At 40.2% G+C, this 21,465-nt stretch overlaps 1 pseudogene across 1 annotated transcript in view; it reads right to left on the minus strand.

The window, feature by feature from the left end:
* The window catches only part of LOC311098516 (hemicentin-2-like), a 67,402-nt pseudogene that overhangs the window by 18,584 nt on the left and 27,353 nt on the right, over positions 1 to 21,465 (minus strand). Inside the window, exons 19-27 of the transcript XR_014609515.1 lie at positions 7,411 to 7,547; positions 7,190 to 7,331; positions 5,570 to 5,712; positions 5,351 to 5,478; positions 5,089 to 5,245; positions 4,748 to 4,869; positions 4,313 to 4,477; positions 4,094 to 4,201; positions 3,851 to 3,985 (exon numbers count right to left, since the gene is read on the minus strand). The product of XR_014609515.1 is annotated as a hemicentin-2-like (transcript). The remainder of the gene's footprint in view (positions 1 to 3,850; positions 3,986 to 4,093; positions 4,202 to 4,312; positions 4,478 to 4,747; positions 4,870 to 5,088; positions 5,246 to 5,350; positions 5,479 to 5,569; positions 5,713 to 7,189; positions 7,332 to 7,410; positions 7,548 to 21,465) is intronic.

A 21,465-nucleotide genomic window follows, 5' to 3' on the forward strand; every position in this document is an offset into this window, starting at 1 on the left:
CTGCACAATCCAATCACGTTTGAGAGGGAACCAACAAATTGAGAGTTTCCGAGATTTTTCTTTTTTCCTTTTTTTTTTTTTAGAAGAAGTAACGGGTACTCACGGTTATGGATAGAAATGTAGTGGAGTAAAGAGTACAATATTTGCCTCTCAAATGTACTTGAGTAAAGTCATGAGTACTCCCCAAAAATGATACTCGAGTAAAGTACAGATCCCTCAAAATTGTACTTAAGTACTGTACTCAAGTAAATGTACTCCGTTACTGTCCGGCTCTGGACGTGATGTAAAATGGAATGACAGAATGTTGTCTTAGGAAATATTAATGTTCATGAGCAGAAGGTCTGTGTCATGATTCTGCCTTCTAGTCTTTGATTTCCCTGGTCTTGAGGCAGGATCATGACAGAGTCAGACCCATGTTTTATGTTCACACACATGGCCTTTTGCTGGGCCATGTGCTTGTGTTGTCTCGTTCCTCGCCCCGCCCCCTTGTTATCCTCGTTTAGTCATCATTGCTTTACCCTTGTCACCGGTTTCCCTCATTAGTTTCTCCCTATTTAATCCCCTTGTGTTTGCTGTCCTGTGCCGGTTCATTGTCATTCATTGTGTGAAACAATCTGTGAGTAACCTGTTGAAAGTCTTGTCTAGAAAGAAGAGTTTGATCCTGTCTTAGCTGTTAGTTTTTTGTCTGAGTCTTAGTCTAGTCTTGTCAGTCCAAATTAGTCTATCCTGTCTTGTTTTGCCCCCTCGTGGGTTTTGTTTTCCTGTTTATTCTGTCTAGTTGTATCAATAAACCGTGTATATTGCATACTGTCTGCATTTGGGTTCATCTCCTCCGCATCACCATAACAGTCTGTTTTATAATGCCATTGATAACTTCCTTTTGTGTTCCCTTTTAAAGATAGTCAAGGCTAAATGTATAAAAAAAAATATTAGCTCTATTATATAATATTGTTATATTGGCTTCTCCGTACTATAAGAAATTATGTTCTGTTCCCAATAACTTCCACTCCAATATATATATCAAAATGTTCCTTCACTTAAAAGAGCTTAATTATCATATAGAGACAATTACATATAATCTCAGTAATATGTAAATAGTATCACAGAGGGCAACCAACAACCATCTTGATTACAAGGACTTAAAATAGCTTGTCACCTTAAACATTTGACCGTTTTGTTTTAACAGAAGATCCACTTCAGATAGATTTTATCACCTTAACCTTTTGCTGTTCTGACTTCACAGAACATCAAAGATGTGGGCACAGAGGAAAGATCCTCAATTTACATTTAAGAAAAAATGAAGTGGACGTCGAAGATCTCAAAAAAAATATTTATTACAGCATAGCAGTGGCAAGGTACACAAAGCACCTTGGATTCAGCGGAGTCAAACAGAATGAATCTCATCATCTCAGCTCAAACATTTATCCTCCATTTCGTTTGTCTTCCCCCTCTACATGTAAATGAAGCTCTGTTTTTATGTGTAATTTAAGAATAACAGATTTGTCTTCCCTCTCAACATGAGGCTGAAACTCTGTCTTAAATGTAAATTGAGGATCTTTCCTCTGTGCCCACATCTTTGATGTTCTGTGAAGTCAGAACAGCAAAAGGTTAAGGTGATAAAAAAATCTGAAGTGGATTTTCTGTTAAAACAAAACGGTCAAATGTTTAAGGTGACAAGCTATTTGAAGTCCTTGTAATCAAGATGGTTGTTGGTTGCCCTCTGTGATACTATTTACATATTACTGAGATTAGATGTAATTGTCTCTATATGATAATTAAGCTCTTTTAAGTGAAGGAACATTTTGATATATATATTGGAGTGGAAGTTATTGGGAACAGAACATAATTTCTTATAGTACATACACAGCCACAATGTGCATAATTTGGTTTAACAGATATGGTTTGATTTTCTATTGTGAAGCTTATAACAGCTTTTTGGAATGTACTACAAATGCATCTCACAGTGTGAGAAGTAAATACTAACTGCGTTATGGAAGATGATCAGATTTCATTTTGGCAGCCAGGCAACAGACAAGTCATAGGCCGTTTCTCAATATGCGTTCTTGTCTGTAGTTGTGTTCTTGTGGACTTGTAAAACGTCATCAGTCGCTGCCCAAGTACTGTTCCAATTCAAAGTTCACATCTAGCCAAGTCCAGTTCAAATCCCCGGATGTGTTCTTGATCCGCCCCTTTTACCGAGGATGCATCAAGAGGTGACTTGTGCGGACTTGAGACAGCCAGGTATCCCAGAATGCATGTCGCACCAACCAGCAAGCGTCAATAGCAGAGGAGAAACCCCGCGTAATTTAAAAATACTGCTGTTATTGTGTCACAAAATGTAATTTTAAGAGTGTTTCAGGCGAGAATGTAGTTGTTTAAAGCTCATATCTGTGGTTTATTTATAAAGATAGCGCCTATTTGAAAAATGCATCTGACGTTTTCAGAGTTGTGAGATCCAGGCGAACACCGGGCGTTCAACACTCATTAACCCCGACTGGAACAGCTTTTCCTCGGCTAGTCCTTCTGATGTTTGCCGCTGGCTCTGATGTCTCTAGTCTATTGGTTAAACATGAGATATAATTCGTCTTGTGTATAAGTCGATCTTTGGTCTCATTAATCTATAGTTTGTTCGGTAACACTTTACAATAAGGTTCCTTTATTAAACATTAGTAAATGTATTAACTAACATGAACTAACAATGAGCAATACATTTACTACTGTTTTTGTTAATCTTTGTTAATGTTAGTTAATAAAAATAAAACTGTTCATTGTTTGTTCATGTTAGTTCACAGTGCATTAACTAATGTTAACAAGATTTTAATAAAGTATTAGTAAATGTTGAAATTAACATTAACAAAGATGAACAAATGCTGTATAAGTGCAGTTCATTATTAATTAATGTTAACTAATGTAGTTAACTAATGAACCTTATTGTAAAGTGTTACCGTTTGTTCCATGGTAAATCGTTTTGGCAAAGTTTCACAACTTTATATATTTAGGCTATTTAACTTTAACTTTGTAGCCTATTAGAGAACTGACTTATGTTTGACTGAATTGTTTGCTTTATTTCTCATTGTATAGCTTCTTGTATCTTTTAGGCTTATACTTTTATACTGGATATTATTGATCATTAAAACTGACATTTAACAAAAAGAGCAGGGTTGTGCAATTTAATTTTATATATTTTTAAATATATAGAATATTTTTTTATATTTATTTTAGTACATTCTCTCCACTGTAGGCTATGTACATGTATAATAAAATAAAATGACACAACCCTGTCTCTGTTTGTTAAATGCCAGTTTTAATGATCAATACGTTTCATATTTTTAAAATGAAAACAAAAAGAAGCAGGGTTGTGTTTTATATTTCGTGTTGTTATAAATATATGCAGTGAAGATAATCAATGTACGCGTTTTCCTGAACCACATTTATGTGGCCATTAATATGTTTAAGATTTTTTTTTTAAATTAAAAGAGGCAGAGTGGTGTTTTATAACATATTTCGTTTTATTGTTGACGAAAAGAGGCAGAGTTATATTTTATACCATATTTCGTTTTATTGTTGCCTAAAATATACATAAAGAGATGACCGGAGTAGCCAGAGCGAGCTGAGTGACGCGATCAAGAACACTGCTGTTCCATTTGCAGAATAACCGGACTTGCGTCCTCTCGTCCTCGGGAGTTCGTTCTCCTGAGTCGAACTTGGCAAGTTCGAACTACCAAGGACACAAGTCCGAAGTTTGCGTACTTGGTATTGAGAAGCGGCCATAGTCTCAAGTCACCATTGTTTGATGTCAAACTTGTCACAAATCCAGTTTTAATTACTAGGCTACAACCTAGTAACTAACCGGTTGCCACAGGAATGCCTTCTCGCTGCCATGTAATGGTGGGTCTTGGGAATCCTTGTACTTCACAGGGCAGAACTACCGAGTGATGTAGTACCACCTGGACTTCCTCTGCCATGGGCCTGATCTCTGGGGGCTCTAAGAACACAAACCAAATCAAACCATATATATTCTGGTAATCGCATTTACTAAGTGTACTTTTTATTCATCGGATGATTTCATGATTTCACTAGTTCTGGATCTAACCTTGCACAGTAAGAGTAACGTGTTTGTAAGCCACTCCAACTGAATTGCGGGCAGAACAGGTATATTTTCCAGCATGACTGGGTGTTGCAGCCAAGATCTCCAGTGCACCTACATCAGGATGAAACAACTACAATTACAAACTACTACACTTTATAGGTTTAGGAATATCAGTAATAGCTGGAACGTGTAGATTATGGTGGAAGTTTGACTCAGATTCACCTGTGGGCAGCACACGGTAACTGCCACCCCGAGCTCCCAGCTGCATCCAGTTCTTGTTCCAGCTGATGATAGGCTCTGGACGTCCCTTGGCATGACAGGGCAACACAACAGGGGACATTTTAACAGCAGTGACACTGCTGACATCATCTTTAATTACAGGAGGAACTAGAAAAAAAAAAAAGAAAAAAAAAATTGGTTAATGAATTTGCACAGATATACTGTAAAGTTCACAATATGCTACAGTGCTCAAAAAGAACTTAATTTTGTAAACAGTTTTACTTAAAAAGATCATTCTTTTATTACAATAAATGCCACTTGGTTAGATTTTTTGTTTGTTATATAATGTACAAATAGTATCCAAATAGTTTTTGGAGCCATAGTATACGAGTATTAACATGTATTTTATGTCTTATCCATGAACCTGTTACATAGTACCTTGCAGAATGACCTCTATGACCCTTCGCCCTTCTCCAACCTCATTGGTCACTGTACACTCAAAGTAGCCCTCATCCTCAACAGACGGTGAGGTAATGATCAGAGAGCCAGAAGACATTAACCTTCAAAACAAAATCATGTTGTAAAGATATATTATTATATATTATAAATAAACTGTCAGTGATTAAATTAAATTTGTATTAGTCAATAAATAAATGCTAACTAAAAATAATGAAAATAAAACAAGTGGAATATCATAGAAACTATTTTTAAATAAAAAATAAAATATTTTTTGTATAAATAAACTAAATAAAAAAACCGCAAACAATAGCATTTCAAACCTGTAAGCTCCAGACTGAAGATCCATATTGAGGGGTGAGCTGTTCCTTTTCCAGCTCACCTGAGGAGCAGGTATGCCTGTGCTCTCACAACTCAACACTGCCCTCTGACCTGTGACCACTGTCACATTAAAGGGGCCAGGGCTGATCGAGGGCCCAACTGACAGGATAAATAAGGACAAAAAAGGCAGAGTTAGTCATGTAGGAGGTTGATGAAAATGTCATTATGTCTCTTTAGTGCAACCCAAAGAAAGTAAAAAAGTACCGTAGACTTTAAGGTCCATGCCCCGATGGTCTGATCCTGCCTGATTAGATACACTGCAATAGTAACGCCCAGTGTCGGACAGCTGCACTGTCGCAATACGCAAAGAGCCCTCTGACAGCAAGGTGAATCTGTGTGCAGGCAGAGATTGAATTGAGTTGGTGGCACTTTGAGATCCAATAAATTAAGGCCAGGATTAAATGCTGATGTTCACAAACTTGCCTGCCATTGTGAAGTGGGACTGGACCTCCATCGTTCCTCCATAAGACAGACGAGGAAGGCCCTCCCTCCACCTCACACGGCAGCACTGTATCCTGATTGACGTGCTATGATCAGTGAGCTGCCCTCTCTGATGACCGGCGGCACTAAGTGAACATGATCAATAAGATATTTATTTCCTGACTGAATCATTAAGAATTAAAGGTGCAGTATGTAATATTGACAGCTAGTGTTTGAAATGGGTACTGCTGTCTAAATTCAAAATATTGGAGAGGGTTGTTTCTCCCTCCTCCTCAGACTCGATGCTCACGCGGGCGCAATGGACAATGGAAGGCGAAAAGCACTTACACTGTAAGTTCATGAGTTGATTAATCCACGTTTTAATATGCCTCTGGACATAGAGCTTTTTAGATGGATGCCGAAGCTTTTTAGGACAGGTAGAATCTGCGATCTTTGACCTAGTTTCTTTGCTGGATTCCGTGACTACAATACGCTTGTGTTTTCTGCCAGCAGGCAACCCAGGGTTTACTATTTGGTAAATTGACAGTGGGCGGGATCACACAGACCAAAAAAAAACAAAAAAACACAGACATTCCAACACGGAACGCATATTTCAAAGTAGAATAACTGGCAGTAGCATTGTTTTTCAGAGAAACGAGTATGTGAACTTAGCATGTTTCATAAATATCTGCAAACATATAATTTATGGTATTTTTGTGCTTTAGTACAATCAAAAAGTTACATATAGCACCTGAAATGAAAGCATAATGAAAATGCTTATGTCCATGTCCACTATAGTCTGATTGACTATTTTTCACAAAACTTTTTGGAGCTTGACAGCATCTGGACACTACACTACCATTCAGAAGTTTGGAGTCAGTAAGATTTTGTTTTTAATAAATTAATATTTTTATTCAGCAAGGATCCATTAAATTGATCAAAAGTGACAGTGAAAAGATTTATAATGCTACAAAAGATTTATAATTCAAATAAATACTGTTCTTTTGAACTTTCTATTCATCAAAAAATCCTTAAAAATGTATCACACTTTCCACAAAAATATAAGGCAGCACAAATGTTTTCAACATTGATGATAAGAAGAAATGTTTCTTGAGCACCAAATCAGCATATTAGAATGATTTCTAAATGACAATTTGACACTGAGGCCTGGAGGAATGGATGCTGAAAATTCAGCTTAACCATCACAGGAATAAATGACCATTTAAAATCTATTGAAATAAAAAAACAATAAGTTGTAATAGTTTTTCTTTTTACATCAAATAAATGCAGCCTAAGAGATTTCTTTCAAAAACATTAAAAAAACTCACTAACTTATTATTATTCACTGATTTCTTATTATTACCAATGTTGAAAACAGTAGTGTTGCTTAATATTTTTTGTTGAAATGAAACTCAGATGAAATTCAGTTTTTTGATGAAATTCAATAGAACCACATTTATTTGAAACAGAAATCTTTTACTGTGACTTGATCAATTTAATGCACCCTTGCTGAATAAATGCATTTCGTACCCAGTCTTTTGCATGGTAGTGTATATGCTTTTTTTTTTTTTTTATCGTTCATATGTGCTTGGTACATCATGAGTGTGAGTGGCACAAACTTACAGAGAATCTCTACAGTGAAGAATAGACTGGTGCTTCCAGCAATGTTGGTGACCACACAGCTGTACTGTCCACTATCATGGGTCCGGACATCTTGAATTTCCAGATACTGTCCACCAGCAATGGACTGAATTCGACCTCCCAACTGAGAGAGACAGAAAAGGAAGATTAATGTGATGTAGTAGTTATAAATACATCCAGGATGTACATTTATTTGCTCTCACCTGTAGTTTGACATCATCCTTGTACCACTCAATCTCTGGTAGAGGGTCACTGTCGGTTTGACATTCCAGTGTCAAGTGACCTTTGGCTGGAACTGATACAGTTCTGATGTCATTAGAGCCAAGAAGAGTGGGTGGAACTGAAAGTGATCAGACCAAACAAATGATTCAGCCTTGTTAGTTCTAGTCTGCACTGAAAATTTTTTTTTTCTTAATCAGCATTTCTGTCTTGTTATTTGTATTTCTTAAGTGTAAATATATTAAGATTTGTTTTCAAAGAATATAAGCTACCATTAAAAATGTCTCATGTCAAAAAAACAAACAAACAAACAAACAAACAAACAAACAAACAGTTAAAACTGTAACATCATGAAATATTACCATTTTAAATAATGGTTCCCTTTCAATATGGTTCACTAGCATTGTGTCAGAGGTTTTCTCTGTACACTATGGGAAACTGATTGTTTCACATCTGTGAATTTCACAGACAATTGGCTTTTCAGCCCGCCAGAATGGGTGGGGCTAACTACGTATTTAAGACGCACAGAAATGGCCACCTAGTCAGATTTTATCGCCTTTTGCACGAATACACATCTCCTTGCTGACTCTGATGACGCTCCTCCTCTGCGGCTATCAGGTGAGTCTAAGAGAGCATAATTATTTCTAAAAAAATATTTTTTCACCGGTGATTGTTTCAAAATGCTACACATCTGAGCATGTTTCTGGCCGAGGCTGTGTCCATGCCAAGCCGCGTTCATCAAAGACGGGTACTCTCACTGCAAGTCTCGCCTCGTTGCGTTCACGGACCCCTCCCCTCGACGCAGGGCTGATGGGACTAAGTGAGCTCAGGCCAGTCCATATCCCACGTGTCTCACTCTCCCTGCAGCAAGCAGATTCCCCAGTGCTGCTCGCACTGCAAGAAAGAGATCAGCGCTGACAGGACTGCAGTAGGGGTGTGCCATATCATACCGTCCACGATAATACCGGTATAAATTTTGATAAAAAAAAGTGTCATATCGCGATATCACTGATATAGCAACACAATGACGTATGGCGCATTACGTTCCCTAACACGCACAATAACAACACCTGTCTGAGCGTGAGAGCAGCAAGTCAGCCTCCAATGACGATTTAGTACTTCAGTACTTCAGATTTAGTACTTTTAGCTACTTCAATAGTATTTTAATAATTCCCGCAGGTATACCACTTATAATGCGGGAAATTCCCCCCAAACATTGATTTTACCAACCGCGTGAGTGTTCAGAGGTGCCGCGTCTTCTCTCTCTCTCGCTCTCAAAATGGGTTGCACAAGTCAAGCGTCGATACCACACTCTTGTGTTTAGCAGTCAGGACATGACGGAATTGTCTTTTGTCACTTGCATCGTAACTAAAGTTTATCATTTTCACTTCTTTTTAAGTCTTCTTATCAGTTTAAACATTTGCGATTTTAAACTATTCAGTACTTTCGCGCGCTCTCTGAGAGATGTTTACTCTGCGTGCATACATACAGTAAAGCCGTCTCACAAACAGCTCGCGAGTAACAAAAGTTATTTTTCGCGTATTATATCGCTTTAACGGGGGAAAAAACACGCAAAATTGTGTAATTCGTAAACAGTCGGTTATGTCTGAAATAACCATAAAACGCGCGTGACAGTGTGACAGACAGTAACAGTAATGGATCCGGGCACTAGCTCTAAAAGTGACAGCAGCCATATGTGTCTGTCATTAATGTTGTCGTCAAAACAACAAAATATAGCTTTCATTGTAAGGAATCAGAATTAATAGCCTATGTATTTAATTTAGTCAGGACTCAGGACTATATAGTGTTATTTTACATTTGATTACCTTATTCAGTTTCTGTAGTATTTCTGAATAGTGTTAGACCTACCCAAAAAGTTTTCTCTTTATTTGTATCTTTATTATTTTGTATATATTTGTTGCTACTTTTTTCAATTTAATTAAAAGATTGAAATCAAGCTTTTAAGTGTAAACTCTTAAAAACAAAATTACCCAATTGTAAAAACACAATGAGTGAGCAAACATTTAGGTGAGATATGTAATAAAAAAATTGTCTACATTTTTTTTTATATCATTTTATATCGTATCATAAATATCATTATCGCAAATATTCTTGAAATATCGTGATATAATTTTGAGGCTATATCGCCCACCCCTAGACTGCAGCTGGGCACAGCTCTGATAGCTCGGCAATTGAGAATGACATTCTCTCCTGTGACTATCAGGTGAGAATCAGAGCATATTTCTCTCTAAAATAGCATCTTTTCAGGGCCGTGCCCACGGTAAGCCACATTCAAAAATGAGCGTTCTCAATGCGAGAGCACGAGTCTCGCCTTTCTGTGCTCGCGAACCGCGACTCAGCAGCGACCCAGGCCACCCTCAGTGCCCATCCAGCCCCAGCCGAAAGCGGAGTCGGAAGTCAAGCCTCCGCCCGGCCAAACGCTACCCATTTCTGAAGCGTCAAGGGCCTTGCCCCAACCAAGAGCTGGACCCTGTGCAGCCGAAGCAGTCCTGATGCTTGAGGATAAAGGAGGAAAGGGTTAAGTCTCGTCGAGGCCGGAACACCCTCAAAGCGTGCCTGTTCTGCCAGTCCCCTCTTCAGTTCTGGGTGCTGGAGACGTTGTGTTTGTTGCTGGTTCTGGGCCCGCCCTACCAGTTACGCACCCAAACCTCTTCTCACAAAAAGATCATTCATCCTCTTCTCAATGCTGTACCATTTGTTGTTCTCATGCCTCAGTGCGAGACGCAGCCTGTAATACTTAAACCATTTGCCACTGGACTCAGGAAATGGCAGGCCAGTGTCGAGTTGGATTTTGGGGATAATAGAATGAGGTTACCTGCTCCAATTCGCTCACAGACCAACCCCGTTTCATGAGCGTGATGCACACTTTGGTCCTAGACGACAGTTCTCATGTCCTCAGAGCCGAAGTACAGAAGAAAATGCCATGGAGAAAATTCCTATGGAATGCAGCGAGTCAGGTTTTTCCAGGCGCTACTTCTCGTCCCCAAGAATAATGGCGGCCTCAGGCCCACCCTCGATCTGAGATGTCTGAATTGCGCCCTCATGAGACGGCCTTTTAGAAAGTTAACTGATTTGCGTTCGAGGGGGCTTACCAATATACAGTCATGCACCTTTATGAAATGAGTGGCTGCAGCTCTCTCCCCACTAAGACAGAGGGGAGTTTGCATCCTGAATTACCTTGACGATTGGAAAAGGACAGAGCCCTTGTCGAGCTGGCCTGGAGATGATGGCAGTGTCCCTGGCTTTTAAGGATTTTCAGCAGGAGCTCAGGGGGCACCATGTCCTGGTCCGGTCAGACAATGTGAGCCTATAGCCTATATAAATTTCCAGGGCGGTCTCAGGTCCCGTTTTTTTAACAGACTGGTACACTGCCTCCTGCTGTGGGCACAGGACAATCTCCGCTCAATACGAGCTTTGCATGTGCTGGGCTCCATGAACATGGGAGCAGATATGGCCTCTTTTACTAAAGACCGCTCTCCTGCTGAAGCAGTCAAGCAAATTGGTGACCTGCAGGCTGTCTCAGTGGATGCTTCCGGCCTCGAGTTTGGGCCTAACGACAGCAAAGTGGTCCTTAAACCCAGACGAGGCTACTTAAACCTCAGGACTCCAACACCTGATCGGAGCAACAGGGAATCTCCACCATCAGCTGACGTCACCTATGACGACACACCATTCACAAAATTCTTACCCGACATTGCAAAACAAAAGCAAAAACAACACGACACCCACTCCAAAACTTAATAAAATAACAATTAAGCGATATAACGGATCAAAACCAATCGACGAGCCCCCACTTTGTCATGACCTGGCTCTAAAGCCATGACAAAAATAGAAGGACGCAGTTTTAAACCACAAAAAATTAAATTTATTAACTAAACAAAAACACCATTACAACTACTAACGTAACATAATACAACCATGAAGTGTGAAAGTCAGTAAGGTCAGTAGAGTGAGGTGCATGTTTGGATGAATGGAATGTATGCTGTTGCGTGTTGCATGAACAAAACAATTAATGCACGGGAGAGAAGGGCTCTACTTGAACAAGGAGAGTGGTAGGTTTATGAAGACGTGAAACACCTGGACCCAGGTGTCCCCAATCTCACTGACAAGCTATAGCCACGCCCCCTGCAACACAGAACAAACTAGACACAAGGAAACAGGCCAGACCAACAGGCCGTCACAGTGCCTAAAGTGCTCTCCACGCCCTTTAGAGCATAGGTTACATTGCTCTCTGCTCTCACCCTCAGGGTGATCAGACACCACACCCATTATGCACGGTATGGGCTCCTAGGGTGTACATTGAGCGCTCCACCCAATTCAGGCAATCGGAGCAGCTAATTGTGTGCCTCGGAAGCCGCTCTAAAGGGCTGTCAGTTACGAAGCAGAGACTGTCCAATTGGACAGAAACTTCCTGCTGAGCTACTGTTCGGACGCCCTTGCTTACTATTATAACCTTTATTTTACCAGGAAAGAAGCACATTGAGATTAAGAATCTCTTTTACAAGAGCGTCCTGGCCAAGACTGACAGACACAGCACGTTTGAGTTTAACAAACATCCAACAATACATGCACATATACACACACACAAGCAAATCCAATCAAATTTCAATATCACTACATAGCTAGCTAAAACATCTACAGCCTGATGTTTCCTTCTCCAAATCATTTAAAAATACTTTAAAAGTGTCCAACGAAACCAGTTTATTCAGTTTCAATGTACTTTGTAAACAATTCCAGGCAGAGGGAGCAGCAAATTTAAATGCCTTTTTCCCAAATTCTGTACGTGCCACTGGAACAGACAGTAATAATAATTCCTGTGACCGGAGGCTATAGCTACAAGCATACTTTTTACAAATGTATGAACAAAGATATGAAGGAAGAAAACCGAGAATAGATTTGTAAATAAAAACATGCCAGTGTTTTTGTCTTCGGATGGACAACGCAGACCAGCCAACCCGAGCATACAACACACAATGATGAGTGAGGGTTTTAAGATTTGTTATGAACCTCAGTGCACCATGATAAACAGTGTCTAAAGCATGTAAACACTGTGAAGATGCATGCATATATATAACATCACCGTAGTCCAGTACAGACATAAAAGTCGCTGCAACAAGCCTCTTTTTTGCCTCAAAGGAAAGACAGGATTTGATTCTAAAGTAAAAAACCCAATTTTACTTTCAATCTTTTCACCAGTTGCTGGACATGAGGGCCAAAGGAGAGAGCATCATCAATTAAAATCCCCAGATACCTATACTGAGACACAAACTCAATTTCTGAACCTTGGGACGTAGTAATAGGCAGAAGATTATTATGAGGGATTGATTTGGATTTAGAAAACAACTTGAATTTTGTTTTATCAACATTTAAAACTAATTTTAATTCAAATAAGTTACGCTGAACAATATCAAATGCAAGCTGTAACTGAGAGAGAGCCAGATTGGGTGTGGATGCTGAACTATATATGACTGTATCATCAGCGTAATAGTGAAACTTTACATTATGAACATATTATTTATATATAGAGTAAATAGGAGTGGTCCAAGGACTGACCCCTGTGGCACACCTTTAGTGACATTGAGTGAACCAGAAATAAAACCTTCTGCCTGTACACATTGAGTTCTGTTTGAAAGATAGTCATTAAACCAACCGATCGTATGTTTAGATAATCCAATACTGACAAGTCGTTGTATCAGTAAAGTATGATCAACAGTATCAAATGCTTTTGATAGATCGATGAATAAGGCTGCACAGTGTTTCTTGTTATCAACAGATTCGATAAAATCATTTAGTACCTTTAGGGCTGCCGTAGTTGTACTATGTTGTTTTCTAAAACCAGATTGAAAATCAGCCAGGGTATTATTAACAGACAGAAATTCTTTTAATTGATTGTTGACCAATGTTTCAAGGACTTTGGCCAAGACTGACAGCTTGGAAATGGGCCGGTAATTATTTGGGTGTGTAGGATCTCCGCCTTTAAACAGAGGAAGAACAAAAGCTGATTTCCATATAAGTGAAATTTCATTTAAGTCAAGTGAAAGGTTAAAAATATGAGTCAAAGGTGGGGCAATAAAATCAGCTGCTAGCTTTAAAAAGTAAGGTTCTAAATTATCCGGACCTGCCGATTTCAAAACATCTAAAGATTTAAGGGCTTTGCACACCTCAGAGATTGCAATTGGTGAAAAGTTGAATGATTGACTAGACACTAAGCTCTCTGACTGAACAGTCGAAGGGTTCACATGAGCACCATTAACTGAATCAAACAAAAAACCAGAAGCAATGAAGTGTTCATTAAAACAATTAAGCATATTTACTTTATCAATGATTGTATCAGAGCCCTTATTAATACATGATGGAAGTTCTATACCTTTATTATTTTCAGTTAATGATTTAACACTTTTCCAAAATTTTGATGAATTGTTTAGATTGTGAGATGTTTCTATAAGAAAATGTTCAGCTTTAGCTTTTCTGACTGCAACCGTGCATGCATTGCGCAATCGCCTAAAATCAAGCCAGTCTGAATTTAAATCGGTTTTCCTTGCTTTTGCCCATGCCAGGTTGCGCTCATGAAGCATATTTGATAAATGATGAGAAATGTTTCATGTCACGCTTGGTTATGATGTTTGGTTTAGTTTTAGGAATTTTTGTGTTTCTAACTGTTGCGATGACACAGTGATCACTGATGTCATTCGCAAATATGGATGCAGTTGAATACTTATGGGGAGTGTTTGTTAAGATTAGATCTATTAGTGATGATTTTTCTGGACATTTTAGGTTCGGTCTAGTGGGCTTGTCGACAATCTGAAAAATATTCAATGCATCGCAATAGGTTTTAAATTCATCAGTTGCTGAATGCAACCAATTCCAATTTAAATCACCTAAAACTACCAATTCTTTAACATCAAGAGCTGAGAATAGCTGGAATAAAGAAGGGAGCGCACTACTATCAGCAGATGTCAATACTATCAGCAGTGTCCTATAGCAACCAACAACTGTTATGCTGAGAGATTTAGAAACCTCAAGATCGAGAGCTAAAAATTCAAATTGTTTACTCACTGATTTAAAAAGCAGTACTTTAACATGAAACCTTTTTTTTATAAATATTGCTACGCCCCCACCCCTTTTTGGTCGGTCAGACCTATATACATTAGAACCATTAATACAAATATCCTTGTCTAGAACAGATTTACTTAGCCAAGTTTCAGTTAGAACAATTACATCCGCATCAGTGGACTGTGCCCAAATACGAACCATATCCATTTTAGAAATTAAGCTCCGAACATTCAAATGAATAAAACCAAGTCCGCACCTTGATTTAAAATCTGCAGGTGTTTCTAAGCTTGATGCAGAGTCAGAAACTGGGCCTGGATTAGGTTGAACGTTTCCCGAAATCAAAAGTAATAAAACAATCAAGCACCTCAGCCTAAATGATTTAATATTATAATATTTAGAATTTGTCTCTACTATTTTAAAATTCCAGTGGGCACTTATAGAGATTGTAAAATTATCCTGAAGAGCCATAACACTGGACAGACAGACCAGGTCTTCGGTGCAAAAACAGGACTGGAGTATAGAAGACAGTCTGGCACACGGCACCTCTAGTGCAAAGCCAGATGCAGACGTTCCTCTGTGTGCTGTGAACGTAAGTGGAGTCGCTAAATATGGTTTGTCATACCCGTGAAAACCACCTTCAGTATTGTAATGGCTAGATAGGCACAGTAAAATGAAAAAACACAGCATTCGAGTCAGGCCCTTCATCTTTTCTCCAAAAGCACCAATAAAGCCCTTCATAGTAAAGTAGCGGTAGGCGAGTGCAGCAGTGGAATCCAAATCCACTTTGTGGGTAATCCACTCCAGTTATTCGCTCTCCTGGGACGGATGAAAAGCGGTACTTGACGTCAGATGTAAACAGGAAAATGGGCACAGTGAAGTTACGCGATGCTATGGAAAATAAGATAAAATCAAGAACAGCAAGGTCTAAAACAATAAGAATAAAAATAAAACCACATCAGAGGCAGAAAGAAGCACTTCCCTTCATCTTGAAGGATTCATATCCATAAAGACCACACGGACAGCTTCTACAGACAACTTCTCCAAGACAGCTTCCACAGTCCAGCCAGGTAGGATAATCCAAATCCTTTTGTCCGACTAGAGAACGAGAAGTTCACACTGATGAAACAACTCAGATAGCTCACAGATAACTCACAACACACACGCACTCAAACGACTTAGTCTTCCATCTTGGGATGTGGAATTAACTCCGGAGCTTACTGCTCCGCGCTTTGCTCTATCGCTTTTACATTTTATCTCCTATATTTTTATATTTTATTTCCTTTTATCACCTAATTTTAACTTCAGCAAATCAGCACAGTGCTCATACGACAAAGTTTGGATTACTACAAAAACGCAGAACTACAAAAACACAACTGCCTACAAGGATAAGAGAAAATGCCTCTTCTGATTCAAGAATCTACTTGCTGCACCAACTGCTACAGACTTTTACAAAGGATTGCAGTTCTTGAAACAAAGTTACTTACGGGACCACCAAACCAGACGGAGCGCACAACAGAGCTTCGTCATGGACACCCTCAGCATACCGGTGAGTCCCATGAAACTAGTGCTCCTCGACAGGTAGAGAAACAGAGGGCCCAGCTCGCCCTCCCCCTCCTGTGAGAGCTCTTCGGCCTCTGCCACAACGCCAGGGCCCACACCCTCCTCCATCTGCTCGAGGTGAACCAAAAACAACTGATACCAGCTCTCAGTGATATGTGTCGGGTCCCCGCTATGATAACAGTAACTTTCTCAAATGTTTACAGAACAAGCAGGAACCCAGTGTGCCTGTATCTTTCTCTATTGCTGTTCTATTACAAGATAGAAAGTCTAAGGCCTTCAATATCTGTACAGCAAACCAAACTAATCTGGTACCTATTACACGTCAAACTAAGATTTATGTGGGGACAAAAAGTAAGACTGTTAAGTTAGCACTTTTAAACATTCGTTCACTTAAAAATAAATCACTTCTAGTCAATGACTTAATCACAAACAACCTGGATTTTATGCTTCTAAATGAAACCTGGCTAGAAGACAGCTGCAGTGCAACAATCCTCAATGAAGCAGCCCCTCCTAACTTTACTTTTATGAGTGTCTGCAGAGCTGTTAAGAGAGGTGGGGGTCTAGCTGCTCTTTTTAAAGATATCTATCAATGTAAGCAAATATCATTTGGGAATTACCCTTCTTTCGAATATCTGGGTATTGTGTTAAAAGGTGCTCCACGCATTTTACTTATTATTTACAGGCCTCCAAAATACTCTCCAGCCTTTGCTGAGGACTTTACAGAACTGTTATCAACAATTACCTCAGAGTTTGACTGTTTTGCCATTGCTGGAGATTTTAACATCCACATGCAGAAAACAATATGGCAAAAGAAATCAATACTGTTTTAAAAACTTTTGATCTGACTCAGCATGTACATGGACCCACACACAATCGCGGACACACTCTAGATTTACTTATCAGTAAGGGTCTAAACATTTCACTGATTGTTATTAAGGATGTAGCACTGTCTGATCATTTCTGTATTTTCTTTGATATATTGATCTCTCCTGCCACTGAAGCTAGATCTGTGTCTGTCAAGAAGAGATGCTTAAACGAGAACACTAGTGTACTATTTATGAAGTCTGTGAGGGACCGAGAAGCCAAGAACAAGGAACACAAGCTTTGCACAAAAAATGGGTCTTTATTTGAACCCAAGAAAAAAATTAACTTTACAAACTCATAACTTTCATACAACAAAAATAAACCAACAGAAAATGAGATCAAAACAGCTAGACAAAAAAACAACCAAACAAACTAAAACTGACCTGCTCAAATGAACAAAGCAACAGTTTATAAAGGAAAAGATGGGCCCATTACAAATTAAGAGGGGAAACAATTCAACTTTACACTCAACATATAACCATAAGTAAATCAAAATCAAATCAAACAAATGTATATAGTACATAAAGATAAGAAAAGCAAAATATAATCAAATATCATAAATATACAACTAAATAAATCAATTGATAAAGACATTAACGTTTCTTCCTCCCCCGGGCAATTCCAGCAAATGGTATGTTCGGGCGGAACCAATAACGCTTAAATTCTCTGTTCCTGCCCGGACTCTAATCCTTGTTACGCCAGGATGCGGCTGCAGCGGACCATGTCTGAAGTTCATCATGGTAAACTTAACTCAAAATAGAAACAAATATAAGTAACATATACAATGTAACTAATTTGTGTGCACTTCAAATCAGTAACAATGTATATAAAATGTGCTGTAAACGTAAACATGTGAAAACTTAACAATAAAGAAATAATTAATATTGTTTGTTTTGTGTGATTATTATGATCCAACATTATACTGAAACAAATGAATATGAATGACAAAATAAGTTTAAATAAAGAGTATTCTTAAATGTATAGCCTTTGTGTAAATGTATGCATGTTGGCGTGTGTGCATGTGTGTGCGTGTATGCATTCACATTACCGCTCTTGTGCGGCCACCACTCGGGCCGTCACATTTCCCCCCCCTTCAGGAATCTCGCCAGTAGAGCGGGAGAGATAATCAGCAGTAGCGTTGACTTTACCAGAAACGTGTTGTATCTTGAATCTGAAGGGCTGCATGGCGAGATACCATCTTGTAATCCTTCCATTAGAATCCTTCATTTTCTCCAACCACTGCAATGCTTTATGATCAGTCTCCAAGGTAAACTCACGGCCTAATAGATAGTATCGTAAGGAATCCAATGCCCACTTTATGGCTAAACACTCCTTTTCCACCGTTGAATAACGTACTTCTCTTGGAAACAGTTTACGACTGATGTAAGCCACGGGCTGTCGGCTCTCTGGTGGTCCTTGCAATAGAACGGCTCCCACTCCCCTCTCAGAGGCATCAGTCTGTACAATGAAAGGACGACTAAAATCAGGATTATGTAGCACAGCACTAGTTGTCAAAGCTCCCTGGATGTCCCGGAAGGCTTTTGATCTCTCCTCAGTCCACTGCAATTGGTTCGGGCAACGTGCCCCCACCATGTCAGTTAATGGAGCAGCCCTGCTGGAAAAGTTAGGGACAAAGCGATGGTAAAATCCAGCCATACCCAGAAATGAGCGCAGGTCTTTACGTGTCTGGGGCACCACACACTTCTCCAAGGCTTGAACTTTCTTCACCTGTGGTCGCACAACACCCTGGCCAATGACATAGCCCAAGTATTCGGTCTCTTGTTTAGCTATAGCACACTTGGTGGGGTTGACAGTTAGGCCGGCATTCTGAAGACGCTGCAAGACTTCTCTGAGATGCTGCACATGTTCCTCCCAGGTGTTGCTGTAAATGACAATATCGTCAAGATATGCAGCAGCAAAAGGTAAACCACGTAATACTTGATCTATTAACCTCTGAAACGTCGCCACGGCCCCATGAAGGCCGAAAGGTAACACCTTAAAATGGAAAAGGCCCCTTGGTGTTCTGAATGCAGTCAAGGGCCGCGAGGATGGAGTCAGTGGAATTTGCCAATAGCCTTTGGAAAGGTCCATTGTTGTGAGATATTTGGATTGGCCCAACCGATCAATTAGGTCACTTATGCGAGGAGTAGGGTAGGAATCAAACTGTGATACTGAATTCAGATATCGAAAATCAATACAGAACCTATTATAAGGTACCTTATACTCCCATCCTTCTTTGGCACAAGGACTATGGGGTGACACCACTCACTGTTCGAAGGCTCAATAATGCCCAAGCGGAGCATAAGGTCTACCTCTTCCTGCAAGGTCACCTGGAATCTTTCAGGTATCCTATAGCTCTGGCGTTTCACGACAGCATCAGGTTTCAGTACTACACCATGTTCAATCAAGTTGGTAAACCCAGGATATTCAGAAAATACCTTCGAAGTGAAGAGAACTTGTACCTGTGACCGCTGGGAAGCTGTTAGATGATCTAACCCTATGTCCCCAGGAACTGGCTGCGGCAGATACTGCTCATCGGATTCTTCCTCTTCAATACAGCGAATCATCAGTGACTGTGACTTTTCAGGACGAGGAACCCACTCTTTCAACAGGTTAACGTGCAAGATCCGACTAGATCGATCTTGACCCGGCATACTGATTTCATAAGTCGTAGGACCCAGGCGTTTCTTGATCTCGTAAGGACCCTGCCATTTTGCTAGCAGTTTACTCTCTCGACTAGGCAACATGACAAGTACCTTTTTACCGACCTCCAGATCTCTTTCTCGAGCCAGGGGGTCATACCAGGTTTTCTGCTTTCCGCTGGCTTCCGCCAAGTGATTCTGAGCCAAAACAGTCATCTTCTGTAACCGTTCCCTCATTTGCAGAACATAGGCGACAACACTGGTGGGCTCTTTCTTTTCAGGACTCCCTTCCCACATCTCCTGGAGCAGAGCCAATGGGCCCCTGACATCACGGCCATACAACAGCTCGAAAGGAGAAAAAGCCTGTAGAAGCTTGAGGGACTTCCCGATAAGCGAATAGAAGATAGGGCAACCATTGATCCCAGTCTTGACCAGTCTCACTGACAAACTTCCTTAACATCTGCTTCAAAGTCTGGTTGAATCGCTCAGTCAACCCATCCGTTTGGGGATGATAGGGAGTAGTACGCAGACTCTTAATTCCTAAGAGCTGGTAGACCTGCTTCAACAAGGTAGACATGAAATTAGTGCCCTGGTCGGTTAGAATTTCTGCTGGAAATCCGACCCTGGAAAATAACTGGACCAAGGAAGTAGCTACAGGTTTCGCCTTCACAGATCTTAACGGAAATACCTCTGGGTATCTGGTGGAGTAATCCGTTATTACCAGCATGAAACGGTTCCCTGAGCGACTCCTCTCCACTGGACCAACGGCATCCATTCCAAGGCTCTCAAACGGAGTACCAATGATAGGAAGTGGTTGTAGTGGTGCTCTTGACGGACGTCTGAGGGAAACCTTCTGACAAACAGGACAGCTTTTACAAAATTGGGCCACATCTACTTTCAAACCGGGCCAGAAAAACCATTTATTGATTCTTGCAGTAGTCTTGTTTTTCCCCAGGTGGCCAGCCCAAGGAATCGAGTGACTTAGATGTAACACCATCTCTCGAACACACTGTGGAACCACAAGTTGTTTCTGGACCCCGATCTCTCGATAGAGTATTCCCTTCGTTATCACATATCTGGCTGTACTGTCCTCTAGAGGCTTCTCTCTTACCTCTGCAGCTCTAGCAAAGCACCCTGTGAGAGTAGCATCTTCCTGCTGCATCTGAATGATGTTGGTGGGCACCTGGAAGTTCACAGGTAAGTCACAGGCCATATTTTCAGACACTGTATGAGCGGCATATTTTACCTTTTCTTGTCTTTTTTCTCTTCTAGTCTTTCTCCTCTTCAACACCCCGGTCTCAATCTCTGCATTGAAGAAAGGTAAAGTACTTAGTTGGTGCTCAATCCCCTCTGACTGGTTGGCCTTTGCTCTGGTCACCACCACGTTACACTGTCGAGTCGGGTGCAACAACTCCAACAGCACTGGTATATCTCGGCCCAGAATCACAGGAAAAGACAAGTTATTAGCCACCCCCACCTTCACCAGGTAAGTCTGTTCTTCTATTTTGACATAAACATTGGCGGTAGGTAACAGTCTCTCATCTCCATGTACACAGCAAATAGGTAATTTGTTGACTGTGCTGATCAAAGAGGGTGATATGAACTTTCTTCTTACCAGAGTCTGATCACTGCCGGTGTCAATCAAAGCAGTCAATTTCTCACCATTTATCTCCACATTTGTAGTTCTCAAAGAGCTTGGGGATTTGGATACATCCCTCCTTGGTACAAAACATAGCTGGGTAAGCTGAACTGAGATCTTTGGACAATTCGGTTTAGTGTGCCCTTCTTGACCACACAGGTAACATATGGGAGGTCGTTTAGGTGAAAAATTTAGTTTGGCTGAAGCAGGTTTCCCCATGTAGGGCTTACCAGACCCCTCCACCTTCCTTTGCTGAAAGT

This window comes from Abramis brama (assembly GCF_963993115.1).
Source record: "Abramis brama genome assembly, chromosome: 16".
Taxonomy (NCBI): Eukaryota; Metazoa; Chordata; class Actinopteri; order Cypriniformes; family Leuciscidae; genus Abramis; species Abramis brama.